This window comes from Eucalyptus grandis, chromosome 3, assembly GCF_016545825.1.
Source record: "Eucalyptus grandis isolate ANBG69807.140 chromosome 3, ASM1654582v1, whole genome shotgun sequence".
NCBI classification, from domain to species: Eukaryota; Viridiplantae; Streptophyta; class Magnoliopsida; order Myrtales; family Myrtaceae; genus Eucalyptus; species Eucalyptus grandis.
In genome coordinates, this window is record NC_052614.1 from 44,927,111 (window position 1) to 44,944,537 (window position 17,427).

Consider the following 17,427-nt stretch of genomic DNA (forward strand, 5'->3'; position numbering starts at 1 on the left):
ATAGACATAAGGCATTTTTTTTAATTGCTTGATTTGGCACGTGATAAAAATATCTACTTTCTTTTTGCGAAATGCATCAATAATATATTTTTGAAATTTATGCTTAAGGAAATCCCCTTGATCTTGAAAAATATTATTGCATAATCATGGATATTCTTGCTATGTTCTTAGAATATATCTTATATCTAGCTAGTTTGATTCACAAATCAGAGGAAGGTATTACGTGATATTTTTGCAATGATTGTTATCCATTATACAAGAATTTGCAGGTGACAAAAGAATCTTCCATATAAATTTTGGAAAGCTAGATTTGAAAATTGGGGAGATTTTACACTATTTTTTTGGAGGCTCAAGATTATCTTCCTTGTGCAAAGTTTTCGCAAATATTGACAGAGAGAGAAAGTGAATCTAAAATAAATGGAAAGAATCGTGATCACCTCAAAAAGGCAACAAATTGAGGGGGAGCATTGATCAATTATGGAAAAATCTTTTTGAATCGATCGTGATCTTGATTATTATGGAAGGAATGAAAAGGTAAATATGTTTAGAACTTACCAAGTTCTACAAATCTGGTTAGTGCATCTTTTATTACATTTTGTCATCAACAAATCTCTTATTGATATTATCATTTTATTATGACAAAATGGGTAAAGTGAATTTTATAATGCATCCGTGATTTTTATTGGATATTTGCTAATATATATGATCGAAGTGTACTATTTGCATATCTTTAATATTTGACTTACTTTATAAATACTGATTTTTTTTAATTGTGCAAGATATTTTTTATCATTTTATATTCTCTACGTGACTCTTTTTCCATTGTTATCGCTTTTTGATTATAACAAAAAGGGGGAGAGAATATAAATATGCATATGTGTTGATTGGTTGATATTATTTATTATATAATATTGAACTGCGATTATTTCTTTTTATATATTTTTATGCTCAATCTATTTGCTATCTACTACTATCTTCTAATTTGAATTACATTCTTTGAATACTCATAATTAAAGATTATTTATGTGCTTAAGATTGCCTTGATTTATTAATATCTTTAAAAGCATGATTACACAATTGCATATTCAGAGATTGTTTTGTCATCATAAAAAAATTGGGGAGATTGTTAGGGAAATCCCTTATGATGTTTTGAAGATGACAAAATAAATCAAAGACTACTAACGTGTTTAATGGTTGAGTAATAGAATATGCAGATGATAAAATATGTAAATGATATTATCAAAGTCTATATTTGAAATAATCAAAAAACAGACTCTATGCTAAAGCTGAATTTATTCAAACTGTGTCCAGACCTTAAGTCTAAGGCCCCGTTTGGTTCAGCATTTGAATGCTCATTTGGGCTCTAAAGTCCCTTGGCCAAATGCAAAGTTGTTTGGTTCGTTTTTTGCTCGACTTTGGCCGAGATGCACCGTGCATCTCCAAGTAGCTCTAAGGGCCTTTAGCCCAATGTAGCTCTTGAGGTCTTTTGGCAAGTTGCATCTTCGGAATGCAACTTCTAGTATTGTTCATCTTTTCGTGGAGAAGCCAATCGGCCGCATGAATAAAAATAAATATAAAAATAAATATATTTATATTTTTATATAAAATATATATTTTATATTTTATATAAATATATAAGCATATCTATTTTTTTATATTTTATGTTTATATATATTTTATATAGATATAAACATATCCATTTTTTTATATAAATATATTTTATGTTTAATAAATATATATATTTATAAATATAAACATATCTTTTTTTTTCCTATTGTTTTTATATAAATATATATTTATATAAACATATCTATTATATATATATATATATATATTATGTTTAATAAATATATTTTATGTTTATATTTTTATATTTTTATATAAAAATATGTTTATAAAAAACATAAACATATTTTTATTCAGGCGGTTCGGCCGCCGAATTCGGGCAAAATCCGTATAAATATATAAAAATATATTTTATTTTTATTTTTTATATAAAAATATAAACATATCTATTTTTTATATTTTATGTTTAATAAATATATATTTATAAAAAAATATAATATATATTTAAATATATATTTTATATATTTTATATAGATATAAACATATCCATTTTTTATGTAAATATATTTTATTTTTAATATATATATAAACATATCTATTTTTTTTATATATTTTTTATGTTTAATAAATATATTTATGTTTATATGTTTATATTTTTTATATAAAAGTTAATTACAAATGTAATTATATTTTTTGCTTTTTTAATTTAATAAAAGTTAATTACAAATGTAATTATATTTTTTGCTTTTTTAATTTAATAAAAGTTAATTACAAATGTAAATTTTACCAAACGGTATTTTGGCCAAAGTTGTTTCTCAATGCAAATTTTACCAAACGACATTTGCATTTTAGAAAACCCTTTACCCAAAGGTATTTGCATTTCGCAAATGCATTCCCCAAAAGCCGAACCAAACGGGCCCTAAATATGTTCGGAAGCGTAGAATATGTTCGACCGACGTCCAAATTATAAAATTTATTCAGTTTAGACTGATGTCCAGATTGTAAAGTTTACTTCAGTTCAGACTGACATCCAAATTGTAGACTCTACTTTAGACTGAAGACACTCAGACTCTACTTTAGACTAAAGACACTTAGACTCTATTTCATATGTAAGACACCCAGACTTTATTTTAGTCTTAAGACACTCAGACTTTACTTCGGACAAAACACTCTTAGACTTTACATCCAAAACGAAACACAAGTCCAGAACGTGATAAGGTTCAGAACGAGACACAAGTTTAGAATGTAGCAGATTCAGAACGAAGCATGTTCAAAATGAAACAACTTGAGAGAACGTAACACAAGCCCCAAACATATATCGGCTAGTGATCTGGTTGGATTTCATATCAATATAGATTTGATTGACTCAATCTAATTGATTAACAATTGGATCTTGAAGACAAGAACTTTCTAAATGGAGAATAGGCTCTACTTATGGAAACCAATATTCTGTTTGTATGGGCGATTAGAATCAATTTGGGATTCTACTTCTATCACTCAACGGCTACTAAATCTTCTAGATATAGATTTGTCCAATAGGTAGATTAGAAGACAATTCTCTAGATACTATCCAACGGCTAGTTTGGAAGTGGATGAGTATTTAAAGAGATCAAGGACCGATGAGCAAGTAAGAGACGGAGCGTAGAATTTATAATTCCAAAGTCTGAGCGACCTTCGATCATATACTTGTCTCTTGTGAGCTTAAACATTTGTGATCGTGAGAGAAATACCAAAAGAGTGATTTAGTGAGATAGTATAATCTACCATTGAGTGTTTGCACTTAAAGTTGTAATCTCTTATTGATTGCATAGTGGAATCTAGTTAGAATGTTGTTAGCGTGGGAGAGTGGACATAGGTTTGATCTAAGCCAAACCACTATAAATTTTATGTTACTATTCTCTTTCTTGAACTCCTTTATTTTATTTGTAGTTCTATTTAATTGTTAAAGTCTAAACTAGCTCAAAAATCTATTCTGCTTCAGACTCATATTCAAAAGCAAAATATTTTACTATGTTTTGCGAAAAAATTTCTTCACACCTATTCACCCCCCCTCTAACTGTTCATATTCACTCCCTCTAAGTGTTCATACTAGCACTTACACATATATCTTTTTAATACAACGAGAATAATACAACGAGAAATTTACAATATTGGATGCCATAGTTTATGGCTCCTCGCATAACATGAAAATCCAATCCAAGAACTTCTTACCCACTGTATTCCTAAATCAAAATTGTATTTAAGCTATGGATATACAAAGATGCAGCAAAGAAGCAAATATAAATTCTACCCAACTTCCCCCTACGTGAATATTGTTGCTTATTTACCAAAGCAATATCAAAATGAGACCAAACCATCATTATTCGAAAAAAAAAATGAATACGAATAGCAAGCATGAGCACCAAGCAAACAAATTCAAACCATGGACAACTTATATAATCATGAATCCAACCAATTCATGGCATGAATAACAATTGTGACGAGGAATTCAGCAAATTCGAAGCATAGACAAGATTTATAGCCATGACTCCAATACATTCTGAATATCTACAAAAACAATAGGTTGATATTGAGTTTATTCGAATAATGTACAACAACAATAGGCAATGCAAGGAGAGAACCGAGCATGCACATCACTATTTAATCAAAATGAGAGTAGGTTGAAGATTCGAGGATCAATTATATGCAATCTGTATTCACGATTTCATTGTCAATCATGAAAACGAACTTGAACAAAATCCAAGTATCTTATCAATGTAAGTCACGTTTCTAGCTTAGGTATTCAATAAAAATAACACGGATACTTGGTGTACTGGTTAAATAGAGCAGCAACTCAACATGGAACATAAACGGCGAACAGAGAGTGAGAAATGCAAAACAAAGTCACGATCCGAGCTGAGATGACTCAGTGTCAAAATTACGAACACCTGTATCGTATCCTGGATTTGACTCCTAAGATGACGACATATTCCTTTTTCTTTTTGGTCCCATATGAAATGTAAAGATAATATATTTAATCGAATGCCTTATAATTCGATGTCCTGTTTCAACTAGACATGTGGTCGCCTTAAATTTCATTCCGCCAAAAACAAAATGTTAGCCCGATTTCTTTCCGTTTCTTTTCCAGTTTTCATTTTTATTTCTCTTTCTAAGCAGCCACACAAAATCTCAATGCCAGATTAAAGATTTCTCTAAATAGGCAACCGAAAAATTCATAAGTATTTTCCATAAAGAGTATGGAACCACAAATTCATAATATATTCTTGATTTGATAAGACGAATTTGAAAATAACACAAACGACAAGAATTCACCAAAAACTCGCTTACAAGACGTCGAATTTCAAAAATTGGAATGAAAGGATCACAAGGTACGTGTGTGTTAACTATCTTCAGATCCTCATTTGTTGATGGTGGACTTAACTAGTTATTACCATCGGAGGGAGATAATTCACTTACCTGAATCAATAAAATCACTTCCAATTATCACCGTAAAAGGGAGAGAATTCACTTACCTGAATCAATAAGTCACTATGTCACGAATCATCCTTCTCCTCCTCATAATCGATGACCTCGCCATTGATGTTTCTGTTTATAATTGCTCTCCATCTCTTTCCTGTCTGTGTTATAGCATTAATGACAAGCAAGGGGCAACCATGGTTTTGCTTGAGAAGACGCACAAAAGCAAAATATAAAAATAAGGCAGGGAAGAAATTTTGAACATATGACTGATTCTAAAATTCAATTAGAATAGAAGAAACCATATTTTGGGAATCTGAATTATCCTTAAGACTGCATTTGACAGTCGGGATAAAATTCGTAATAAGATATGATTTATCACCTCCTGCGTTTGGTGTTCATCATGACAAGACAAAGTCGAATATAAGAGGAATATAGGTAGGATAAAGTTATCGAGAGGGGATGTGAGATAAAAATGAATAGAATTTCTAATATTCATAATAGGAAAATTACTTTTCTCGAATAACAAACTTATTAAATTAACAAAATTGAAATTATATTTCAATATAAATAATATTTGAATTCTAATTTAAGAAATTAAAAATAAAAATATATATATAAATTTATTTTTAATTAATCTTATTTCAATTTATATATTCAACCTTAATTCTATCTTATAATAAACATTCAATCTATAAATTAAATATTTATATTTATTATATATATTTTAGGTATTTTTGTACTTTAGGTATGTTAGTACAGTTTACTATTTGATAAAATTTTATTAAAGAATGATGAAATGGGAAAAAAAGAAATAATAAAGAAAATAATATGAAAAAGAGGAAAAATAAAATAAAAATAAATTAAAGAATAGTGTTACGAGAGATTTTCACCATCCTTATTTATGAACATTTAGGTTCATTTATAATAATATGCCTGTTTATATCAAAAAAAAAAAAAAATGTATATGATATGATATAAATATATCCGACTTTAATACTGTAATTTACCAAACAATAAACTAGATATAAAAATATTCTAAGATTTCACATCCTATCATATTTAGTCATATCCCGATTAGAAATCCAAACGTAACCTAAAATTATTATAAAATCTCCTCGAAAATGAAAATAAGATTAGTTGTGTTAGACGTGTAAGCACCGTATTAAGGATAATTCCGTCATTTAGAGTATAAAATTTGGTGGGATGGTTCTAGTGGCTACCTTTTCATGATATAGCAAGCCTTCTTCTTTACTCCACATAAAATAACAGAAGTAACAAGAACAGCTAAATTGTATGCGTGCCCCGACAAAGAAAGAAATGGAAGGAGAGGGACAATTTTGGTTTAATTTCAGTACTAAAGGATTGTGATTTGGAGTTTCATTTTATAGGCAAATGAAATAAAGAGCCGTTACAAAATCATCACAAATCAAATGATAATCATTAAATTGATGACCGTTATAATATAGTGATTTTCAAAACCGTTACACAATCGACAGTGTCATAATTTACAAAAATAGTGACTTTCAAATTTTCAGCACTGTTGAAAAATCCACCATTAGCAACTTCACTATTTGCTAGTCTAGGCTTGAGCTCAACCGCGACGTCAAGCTCAATCCACATTTACGATCAACCTCCTTCATGGCGTCGAACTCAAAGAGTGCAGAGAAGTACGGCATCAAGCTCTGCCCCCTTAGATATGTGATTGACTTCCGTCATGACATTGACCTTTACCGGACCCTCGATGGAGGTCGACGGCACTCGCCATAGACGTCGAAAGGATGATGCCCAAAAAAAAACCATCGACAATCTCTCTCTCTCTCTGGTTCGAATTCTTTTTTTCTTTTTGGCTTTCTAAGTTTTCCTTCATTCTTCTTAATTTTTATCCAGATTTTATCTCAAACAAAAATGCCCTGACCGCCGGAAAAATCAAGTGCTCGTTAGCCGGCCAAAATTTGGACAGACCGTCGGGCTCAAGCTAAGATGGACACCTCACTACTTTGGACATTTATATAAGATGAGGTCCACTTTACACTTAAAAGACCTCTTTCGCCCCTGTCCAAAAAACAAAGCCGCGCTCATTCGCTCGCAGCCTTCCCTCGCCACCGTCGCCCAACTGACAAACCGCGGAGACGCCGCCGCACCGGCGCATCCCTCCGCCGCCGCCCGCCGCCGTCGCCGCCGTCGGTCCTGAGGTACCAATCCGGCGGTCTCTCCGTCTCTCTTCCTCGTGCCCTAACCGGCCGATTCTCCGTTCATATCAAGAACGCGCGCGCCGGCGTTGGAACCTGGGGGACCTCTGGATTTGAGGTAAAGTTCGAAGCTTGGCATGGTGGGTGTGTGTGGTTTGTCTCTCTGAATTTTTTTCGAGCGATCGTGAACGTCAAAGGGGGAAAAAAGGGTATCGATGAAGCGAAGGAGCTTCCATGGATGCCGGCTCGAGCCGGAGCCGAGCTCGACGGTGATCCTGTTTTCTGGTTGTCGAATCGAATTCTATCTGATGGGAACGAATATGGGCAGTGGCAACCATTGCTGAAATGCCTATATAAACCCATTTTCTGATCTCTGTCTTCTCTCTCGTTGCACCGTTCGGCGTTTTCGTTTCATGGCCGACCGCTTCTTGCTGCACTCTGTCTCCGTCTAAAGTAAAGTTTTTTTTTTTTTTTTTGAAGTGTTGGCGCAATTCGGTTGAATCGCAATGTTTGGAGCTCCTCGTAATGCCCTTGAATCAAGAGTAAATGGAGCTGGGTGCTGCTGTTGCTGGTGATCAATGATCGCGCAAGAAATGGAGTTACGCCGATTCTATTGAGAAGCCCAAGGTCAGGTTTTGCTGGGTTTCTTCCTCGGGCGATCCCATAGCTTGTTTGCAGGAATATCCCTGAGGCACACACCGTCGTCACTTTGATCTGTGGCAATAGCTATATTGGTTTATTCTCTCTGCTGAATTTGAGGTCATAACGAGGGGAGATGCTTTCAACTGCCTATTACTCAACCTCAATCTGAGCATAAAACGTTGAGGTATCGACAAATCCCATCTCTTGTATGGGATTAGGGCTGATCATTTGCTGAATTAGTAATCGAATGTTATGGCCATATGTGATCAACTACTTGTTCGATTGAGAAGTTTTTTTCTGTGCAAAAAATAGGTGATTTGGTTCAACAGTCATTGATTTTGGGTGAACGATTGAACCGGGGAACTGCTGGACGCTATGGATCTTTCCATAATGAAGCTTCTGGAAGAAGATGAGGTTTCCATTCTCTTACTCTTTCTTTTCCCATTCATTTGGAAAATTTTGCTCTCTCCTTGGATTTGAGGTTTGGTTGGGGAAGAGGGTTTTTTTTTTTTTTTTTAATAATTAGGTTAATTGTGTGCCTGCAGGACGAAACCATGCACTCAGGGGCTGACGTGGAGGCTTTCCAGGCTGCCCTTAATCGTGATATCGGAGGTGATGCATCAACTTCTCGACCATCATCATCTGATAAAGGTGTTGTTGGCTTTAAGTTTTTGCTGTCTGGGGATTAGGAATCTCTTTTTGGGTAGTGTTTGATGCGAACTCTTAGGTTATCAGGATGTTGCTGCATATCGGGTCTATGTGATAATAAAACGTAGTTAGTTCAGAGAGGACATATATTGTTTTTGTCTCTGTCACACCACATTGAAAGTTTTTAACTTTTAACAAGTCAAGTTTTTGTTGGCTTGGAATAGCATGAAGATTTTTCCATGCCATTCAAGGAAATTGCTTGCAAATTTTAGTAATCGATCTAATTACTGCTGAATGTTTGGACCTTTATGCCTGGTTTGATGTAGATGGGGCTTTAGATTAAATTTGAAACTTAAGTCTAGCGACATCTGGATCCTAGTCTCTTTGTTGATTCCTTAGAATAGTGTTGACCTTTCGTTCAAGTAATCAGGTCCTTGGTCATGACTACTGAGTTTACGTGGAACCAGAGTTAGGCTTCTTCAGATGCTGTTTGTGAGGATAAGACAGGAGCAAATGATATTCAGTCTAACGAGCCAATTCCGATGGATTTCATTTATGTTATGGAATCTTGGTACATCATATTCTTGCATGACTCTAGAGAAGTTAGATTATGGCCTATTGAATGGGCTGCGAGATTGAAGGGCAATTAGGCTGTTGAAGATTTTGATGAACCCAACTTTGTTTGGCCTATATCAATCCTTAGTTCCAATTTGTCGGGAATGCATTAGTTCAATTATGTCTGAATGTAAATTAGAGCCAATCGAGAAATTATCATATAATAGCACATGAGGATGAGCATGATGATATGATTCTTTGGTGTTTTATCCTATTCTCGATTTTGGATTTCCTTGCTGAAGCCATAAACATGCAAAGCCTCTAATACAACAGGGAGCATTTCTCTTCTTTTTTTTTTTTTTTTTTTGGGGGGGGTGAGCAATCTTCTGTGATGAGGAGGATAAGTAGGTTGATATTCATTACCATAACTAAGAGATTGTCCAGGGGACTCTTACCTCTCTGCATTTTGTCCAACTTGCTGCTTGGCATCAAAAGCCCATCAAAAGCCAGCTTATTAGAGTCAAAAGTGATGCTGCAGGAAAAATTGTCCTCTCCAATCCCTAGCCTTTGTCCAATGCCTTTTCTATTTGCATATAGATGAATGTAAGTGTGAAATGTAGGAGTATTATGTATTTTAGTAGAGCAACAAAATTGTCATTTGAAAGCGTAGACTGCTTTTCAACCGTGAGCATTACTGTTCCATGTCTATGCCTTCCAAAGAAGATAAGCACTATGTGAATAGAGTTTTTAAGCTTTAATTATGTTGTTGTCATTGAGATGATGTATTGGCATCATTTATTGTCTTCTTTGGTTGTTACAAGGTACTTCTTTAATGGATTTTAATGCACCCTTTGGGTGTATATAACAAAAGTTTGCTTATGAGGCTTGTGTATGAAAGGATAATTAGACCATTTAAGATGGGCGATTGGTTCTTGGACATTATGGTTGGATCACTAAAGAAATATGTAGATGTGATGAGGTTTGAGCTTTAAATGGAGCTCAGTTGTGAAATCTTCTTTAGGATTTAATCTTAATGTCTGAAAGTGATGAGAAGCCATTTTGTTACAATGAAAAATAAGGTTAGAAAAGAAGACAATTATTCGTAGTTTCAAAGCTTGTGGTGTGCTGTGCTTTTGGGTAATACTTTTAGCCAGCAGTATGTGGATGCAGTGTTTGGCAGTGTCAGCTGTAAGAAGTTTACTATACTTCGTTCGCTACATGAAGTATGTGTCCAATGAATGGACATATTCGCTTGGTATGCTTATTGCTTTGGTGTAATATCGGACGAATGCAAACAAAAGTAGAATCTTGGTCAGTATGTATACTGGAGAGCAGCTATCTAAGTCACGTTGATCACTCCCTCCCTTCTCTCTGTTTTTGGGCTGCCAATCTTATATCTTTTGCCTAAAAGGGTCTTACTCTTAATCAAATTTCAGGTGTCTCTCAAGGAGACAACCATATGCCCAGCCAATCATATCCTGGATGGCAACCTACTAGCCAGGCTGAAAATGCAAATTCTCAAATTCAACAAGAACAAAAAAATGCAGAACATCAGGAACAGATGTTGGCACAGATGCAACGGCAACAAGGTGACTCTCTTGCTGATCCCCAACAAAATAACACTTTGGAGGAAGTCAATCACCAGCATTTGAAGCAGAAACAAGTGCAAGATGGTCATCAACTAGGCAGGGAGAACAAAATTCTCTTCAGATTAAACAATCTCCTGGCATGCCAGTGTCAGAAAACAATTCCCTCCCTGTAAGTGAGCCAGGTAGAGTGCAGACACTAGACAGTGAATCTCAGTACTTGAAGTTACAGCAAATGAGCAATCAACAGGCAACGGTCCCTGGGCAAGCACCAAATAAAGCAAATCGCGTTAAACAAGTTCCATTTGCATTATTGCTCCCTGTGATTCTTCCCCAGCTTGATAAAGATAGAGCCATGCAACTGCAAACTCTTTATGCCAAACTGAAGGTAAAATTTTGGTACAGCTCTTTTGAATTCTTTACTTGTCAAGGAAATTTCAATGAGGTTGTTAGTCATTCTGTTGTTTGGTCTCACTATTGTAGAAAAATGAAATTGCCAAGGATGGATTTGTGAGAATCATGCGAGGAATTGTTGGAGATCAGATGCTGAAGCTGGCAGTTATGAAAATGCAAACGCAGGTATGATTGGCATGATTGATCTCGTACACAGAATTACAAATGTTGTCAAAATATGAATAGTTTGAGCTCGTAAGCAAAAGTCTAAATTCATATGGGAGATTTCCTATCTGATATGTCCAGCCTTTATCCAATGGACATCTTAATTTTGGAAATAGAAAACTCATAAAGAAAGTCCTTAATTTGGAAATTCCATATTTGTAATTTTGTTGCCGATTTGGGTTAGTCCAAAAGTTGCCTGCAAAACCCGGAAATTAGTTTTGGCGTTTGAGTTGGCAAGCCCAAGGGCTCCACTTTTAATATATAAAGATGAAGGATTCTCTTTCCGTAGTTAGGCTTTTGTGCCATGTGAGTGCTTTTAAGGTGCTGTAAGTGCACCCATGGGTGTGCTGTGCTTGGCGTGAATCAAAGGTGGGCTATATCGTGTTTACATCCAGGCACGATTCGAAGAGTGTTTTGAGGCCAACAAATCTCGTGGTAAGATTTGTGAATTTTTCTATGAAATTGAGTGATTATTTCATGAGGAATTGTGTGAGGCTAAACACCGAGTGAGTTATTGGTGTAAATGGGAGTTTTAAAACGCTGAGAGTGTTTGAGTGACTCGAGCGTGATTGAAATCTCCATTGAATTGCTTGATCTATAGAGGAATCATTACTGCTGTACATGGAGACTAGGTCACAACGACCAGGTCACGTAAATCTGGTGTTCGATTTATTTCCTTGTTCAATTTATTTTATTGTTTGCGCTCACTTTTGCAATAAAATGCTAATATTTAACTAAGATTTCTCTCTCTTGTAGCCTCCTCCACAGTTGCATATCCAAGGTCAAACTTCAGCTCTACCGCAGCACCCTAGAATGCAGCCTGCTAGTGCTGCAAAATTCAACGATTCATCTTCATCAGGCCAAGTCCATTCCACAATGGATAGAAATGGTCCAAAGGCTGGAGAGGTGGAAAGGATACCAGATTCTCAATTCATGCAACAGCAGCATTTTCAGAACATGCAGACATTCCCCAAGTATGGAAGTCCTGGTGGTTACCATCCATTCAGTGGAACAAATATGACTAGTTCTGCTTCATCTGTCAAAACACAACCTAATGATGCACAAATGAAGCAGATCCCAATTCATCAAAACATGGGTTCAAGTCATCCGGGAGGATCAACTCAGGCAATGAGCTTGGCAACTGCACCAAAATTTGATCGGCAGCATCCTAACAATGATAACAAGAGAGCGCAATCTGGTTCTCTCCCTCCATTTGCAAGCAATATATCACTCCAACAAAATCCAGTTCTTTGGAAGCCCTCTACTTCTAAAGACCAAAGTTCTGGTGCTTTCTCATCATCAGTGTATGTGAAACATGAACCTGTTGATCAGCCCAGTGATCAACAAAAACAACAGCTATCTTCCCTTCCAGGACTGTCTTCTGTTTCAGCTGGGCATCTTGAGCAAAGAATGCCCATATCAGGAAGCTCTAGGGACAATTCTTTTGACCCGCAGTCTCCAGGAGTGGGTTTCTTGACTCCTACAGGTGCTGGGACTTCACGTCAGGATTCTCTATCTGCAACACCAGCTCAGGATACTAACGTCCAGGTGATCTTTTAACATTCATCCATGTTTCTATCTTGTAATTTAATTCAGCTAATTATTTGAATGCACTGATTTCTGTCAGTATGTGGACGGTGTAGACATAATTTATTAGATTGAACAATTGATTGCATAGGCAAAGATGTAAAGGTTGTCCTGATGGTCTGCTCGGGAGGTTTATCTCGTGTTTCTTAAATGCGAGGGCTAGAAGATGTTTGCTTATGGGAGTGAATAAGAAGACTCTGGATGCTTTGGGTGTTAGAACTACTTGAACCCTTCCTCTTCATTTGCAACTAAAAGACCTACCAGGCAGTGCTTGTATCATAAAGCATTAACAAATGAAATAAAATCTTCATGAGGATGATACAGTACAAGAGCATATTTACTAATTAAATATGCTCCTTCCACTTAGGAAAGGAATTCTCTAGTGCCATTGTCACTAGGAGTGGTTGCTATGACATTATGCGTTGGACATATCTTGCATCTACAACTGCAGAACAGAGGGTTGCTTAGTGCACAACTTATTCTCTCATTCCCCATGTGCAATTTTTATACTGATTGGGCTATGTTGCATTATTCCCTTAGTAGGGTAGTGATTTTGAAAATTCACTTTTGAAGCATTGTACGGATGTATGTGCATGCAATTTCTTTGTGGCCCTCTTCATTCACTTTGCTCTGTGTTTTGCTACAAGAACTGGTGGTTCTTCTGAGAATAATCATCAGTACAAGTATTCATTCTGTGATGATATCAGAAGAAAATTTGACAGCATGTATGCCCTTTTAAAAAGATTTTACTTGCCTTTATTATATCAGCTAGGCTCCCGTACAGCATCCACACCAGCGGGAATAATGCAAGGACGCCTTCTAAAAACCTTCTGTTGGCCAGAAGAAGCCACTTGAGGCACTTGGTTCTTCGCCACCTCCTTCAGGGTGATGTGGCTTTTACCGAACATTCTATCTTGATCAGTTTTGAGTATGAAATTTTACCTTGGATATTAACATTTGTCAATGTAATTTTGTGTATCAAATCTCTGCAGTAAGAAGCAAAAGGTATCTGGGTCCTTCGCAGATCAGAGCATCGAACAACTCATTGATGTCACTGCTGTTAGTGGGGTCAATCTCAGGGTATGAATTGACATCTGAATTTTGTATTTTTTTTTCCTACTAACTAATTATTCAATTTCTAAGAGTTGGACTTTTCAATCTGTGAAACTTGGTATTGGAACTAGGAAGAAGAAGAACAGCTGTTTTCTGGGCCGAAGGAAGACAGTCGAGTCTCGGAAGCATCCCGAAGAGTTGTCCAAGAGGAAGAAGAAACTCTGATATTGCAGCGAGCTCCCCTGCAGAAAAAGTTGGCCGAGATCAGTTAACTCCCTTCTTCAATCTTCACCTTTGAAATTTTTTGTTTCTCTTCTGTTATACCCTGGTACATTCTAGAGATCTGACTTTATGCTTCTGCCAGTGGCACGATGTGGTGTGAAGACAATAAGCAACGATGTGGAGCGGTGTCTGTCTTTGGTGAGATGCTTGCTTCTCTGCTCTTTAACCTTTCCTGTTTATTCTCTTAACCAACTCATTTTTCTTAGAGTGTGGAGGAAAGGCTGCGTGGACTGCTGTGCAATTTAATTAGAGTCTCAAAGCAGGTCAGTTTTTTTCTACCCTCCTGCTAACTTGATTCAAATATATTAGACTTTCCTTATTAAGCTATTTTTGATAGAGGGTTGATGTTGAGAAGCCCAGACACCGGACCATTGTCACTTCCGATGTCCGCCAGCACCTTATGACTTTGAACCGCAAGGCTAGGGAAGAATGGGAGAAGAAACAGGCTGAAGCAGAAAAGCTGAGGAAGCAAAGTGAGGCAAGTCTATCCCCTTTTTTCTGCTCGCCTTTACAACTACAAAACCTGTGCTTAAGTATGAACACGTTTGCAGATCTAATAAATATGTCTATACATATAAAATATGTTTTCCGTAGTTGATTCTCTTTTCCTCTTCATTTTCACCTCCCTTTCTGCTTCTTTGTTTGACACCTGCTAGTATACATCATTGCAGCCTGATAGCAATCAGGGAGTTGATGGTGATAAAGAAAAGGATGAAAACCGTGGGAAATCCGTGAAGGTAATATTAAATGTCTTTTTGGGTGAAATGGCTTGGTTTGACAGAAGCTATCCCCCCTTTCCTTGAACCCCTCACCTACTTGTTTAAAGGAGGATCAAATTCTGAGTCATTGGTCCATCCACATAGTTACTTTATTTGCTAAGCTTGCTCGCCTCGCAGCTTCTCATGGTTCTTGCCTGATGTTATTACTAGGCAACTGAGAGCATACGTGCATCCTCTTTTTTCTCTATTTAGGTAAACAAAGAGGAAGATGACAAAATGAGAGCAACTGCTGCAAATGTTGCTGCCCGAGCTGCTGTGGGAGGAGATGACGTGTTGTCCAAGTGGCAGCTTATGGCTGAAAAAGCCCGTCAAAACGTGAGGGAGGATTGGAAGTGGCATCTCAGGTCGGTAAAGACAGTCAAAAATCTTCAATCTCTGGAAGAAGCAATAAGGACAATCAAGAAGCAGGAAAAAGGGGCAAGCTGCATCTGGTATGTCATAGACTGGTAGCTATCTTAATGTATTAGACTTCTGGTTTTTAAAGTATATGCAGTGGCTGAGAATGATTCTTCAGCGTGAAAAACTAATGCTGGACAGGGTACCACTTTCATCAGACAAACCATGCATAATACAATAGTGTTCAGAATGTAATCTCCAACTCTCTCATGCGTGATGCCTCGTCACAATCAGGCCTTTAACCCACTTTTTGTGCTTTACAGGGGCCAATAGAAAATTAGGGAGGAACCAAGCTTTTGCATCACAACCGAAGGTAGCTCGTACAATTTCTGTGAAGGACGTCATTGCTGTTCTGGAAAGGGAACCTCAGATGTCAAAGTCTAGTCTCATATATCGCCTCTATGATAAAGTCGGTTCCGAGAAAAGTGGTGAATAATTGAAGTGGCAATATTGGTCTCAGCTTTTTAATTCCTTATCCAGTCACTCTTTCAATTCATTCAATGAAGTGCAAAAGATTGCTGCTCCAGATCAAGTCTCACCAGTGCATTCATTCTTTGATCAGAAAACAATCATCTATTTCTGTCTTAGCTCAGCCTCTCTTTAGTTAGAGATCCTTCTTACTCTTTCCTGATAAATTATCCGTATCATGACTTCTTTTGATTTGTATGTACTTTTTGCAGTAATCACTCTGCCACAATTTTCCTGGCAGTAGTTGTATTCTGTCGATACATGTTTAGTATACCTTTTTAGTGTGGTAACTTAAATGGAATTTGTCGTTGACTCTCATGCAGTAATCTTTCATGTGATTGAACTGTTGGTAATTAGGACATATGAGAGTTTTCTATACTCATATATGGGGAGGCTACGTCCATGGAAAGTGGTCCCCTGTAGCCTTAATTCCAAGCATTGCCTTATCTTCATCAAGATTCGGTCACTTGGTTCCTGGTTTCTTGGCATATGCATCTTTTTCTTGGCAAAACATCAGCATTATTAAGTGCATTTCGGGGAATGTTTGTGTGCACTACACCAGATTTGTCAGGTTTCTTGTAGGGAATGTGGAATCACTTTCGATATTTTTTCAGCATCGGGCAAAATACAGCTACTTCCCAAGTGAAAGCATAGTACACTGGATCATTTATGCGTTTTTTTCCCGTACAAGTTGTCACGTGTGGGCTCTATGACTGAAGGTGCTATGGCTTGAACTGTCGAGTGTTAAGTTGATCATCATAACAAGTCTATTAGAGTTCGACATGTGGATTGTCGATGAATGTTCTATTTCGAATATGGCTATGTTTTTCTCCCTCTAGTCTTTTGATTGGTGGATTACAATTTATAAACATGTAAATTATGCCACTTCCAATTAGGAATGGAGGAAAATAATCCTTCTTCTAATATTTTATAGATTGAGATTCTAAAAACTTGTGATAATGTAAAAATTTCATGGATGACAACAGAAAGTGCTGCGATATTTTTACGCTTCAAGTGACTATGTTCTATAACCTTAGTCATTCTATGTGAAATTGAATGGTGGTTTGAACGATATTTTCCCAAGAAAAAGTAGCATGATGTTGCTAGACTCAATTAACATCCATGAGTGAGATAAAGTATGATCAAGATAGTACTTTTCCCGTGGCATTGGAAATACTTTGGTTCGTTTTCAATAACCGTATGTGTTAATTCTGGTCGGTCACTAGAAATCATAACCATAAAAATCTGTCTCAGCAGCTTCAAAGTAGCCTGACGAGATGTACGTGGTGCCTCCTAGTGATGGTTGAATCCAAACCGTCGTCCTCAATATCCGTTCGCATTAAGGTTTTGTTTATTAGCAAAAAATAAATAATTTGAAAGATATTTTTCAATAAAAGACCACTTATATCGCTTGTAAAAACAAATGAACGAAAAGTATTTTGATTGTTCTTTTTTTTTTTTTTTGGTCAGTAAGTATTTTGATTGTTCACGAATATGTTTAGATATAAATTATTATTGATAATGAAAATATTTTTCATAGATTAATTATTTCAAATGATCATTTTTTAGAAAATATTTTCCAAACCAAGACAAAACATA

The 17,427-nt window shown here is 36.1% G+C and overlaps 1 pseudogene; it reads left to right on the forward strand.

The window, feature by feature from the left end:
- The first annotated feature begins 7,080 nt into the window (after positions 1 to 7,080).
- On the forward strand, positions 7,081 to 16,166 carry LOC104431094 (annotated as a pseudogene).
- The last annotated feature ends 1,261 nt before the right edge of the window (positions 16,167 to 17,427 follow it).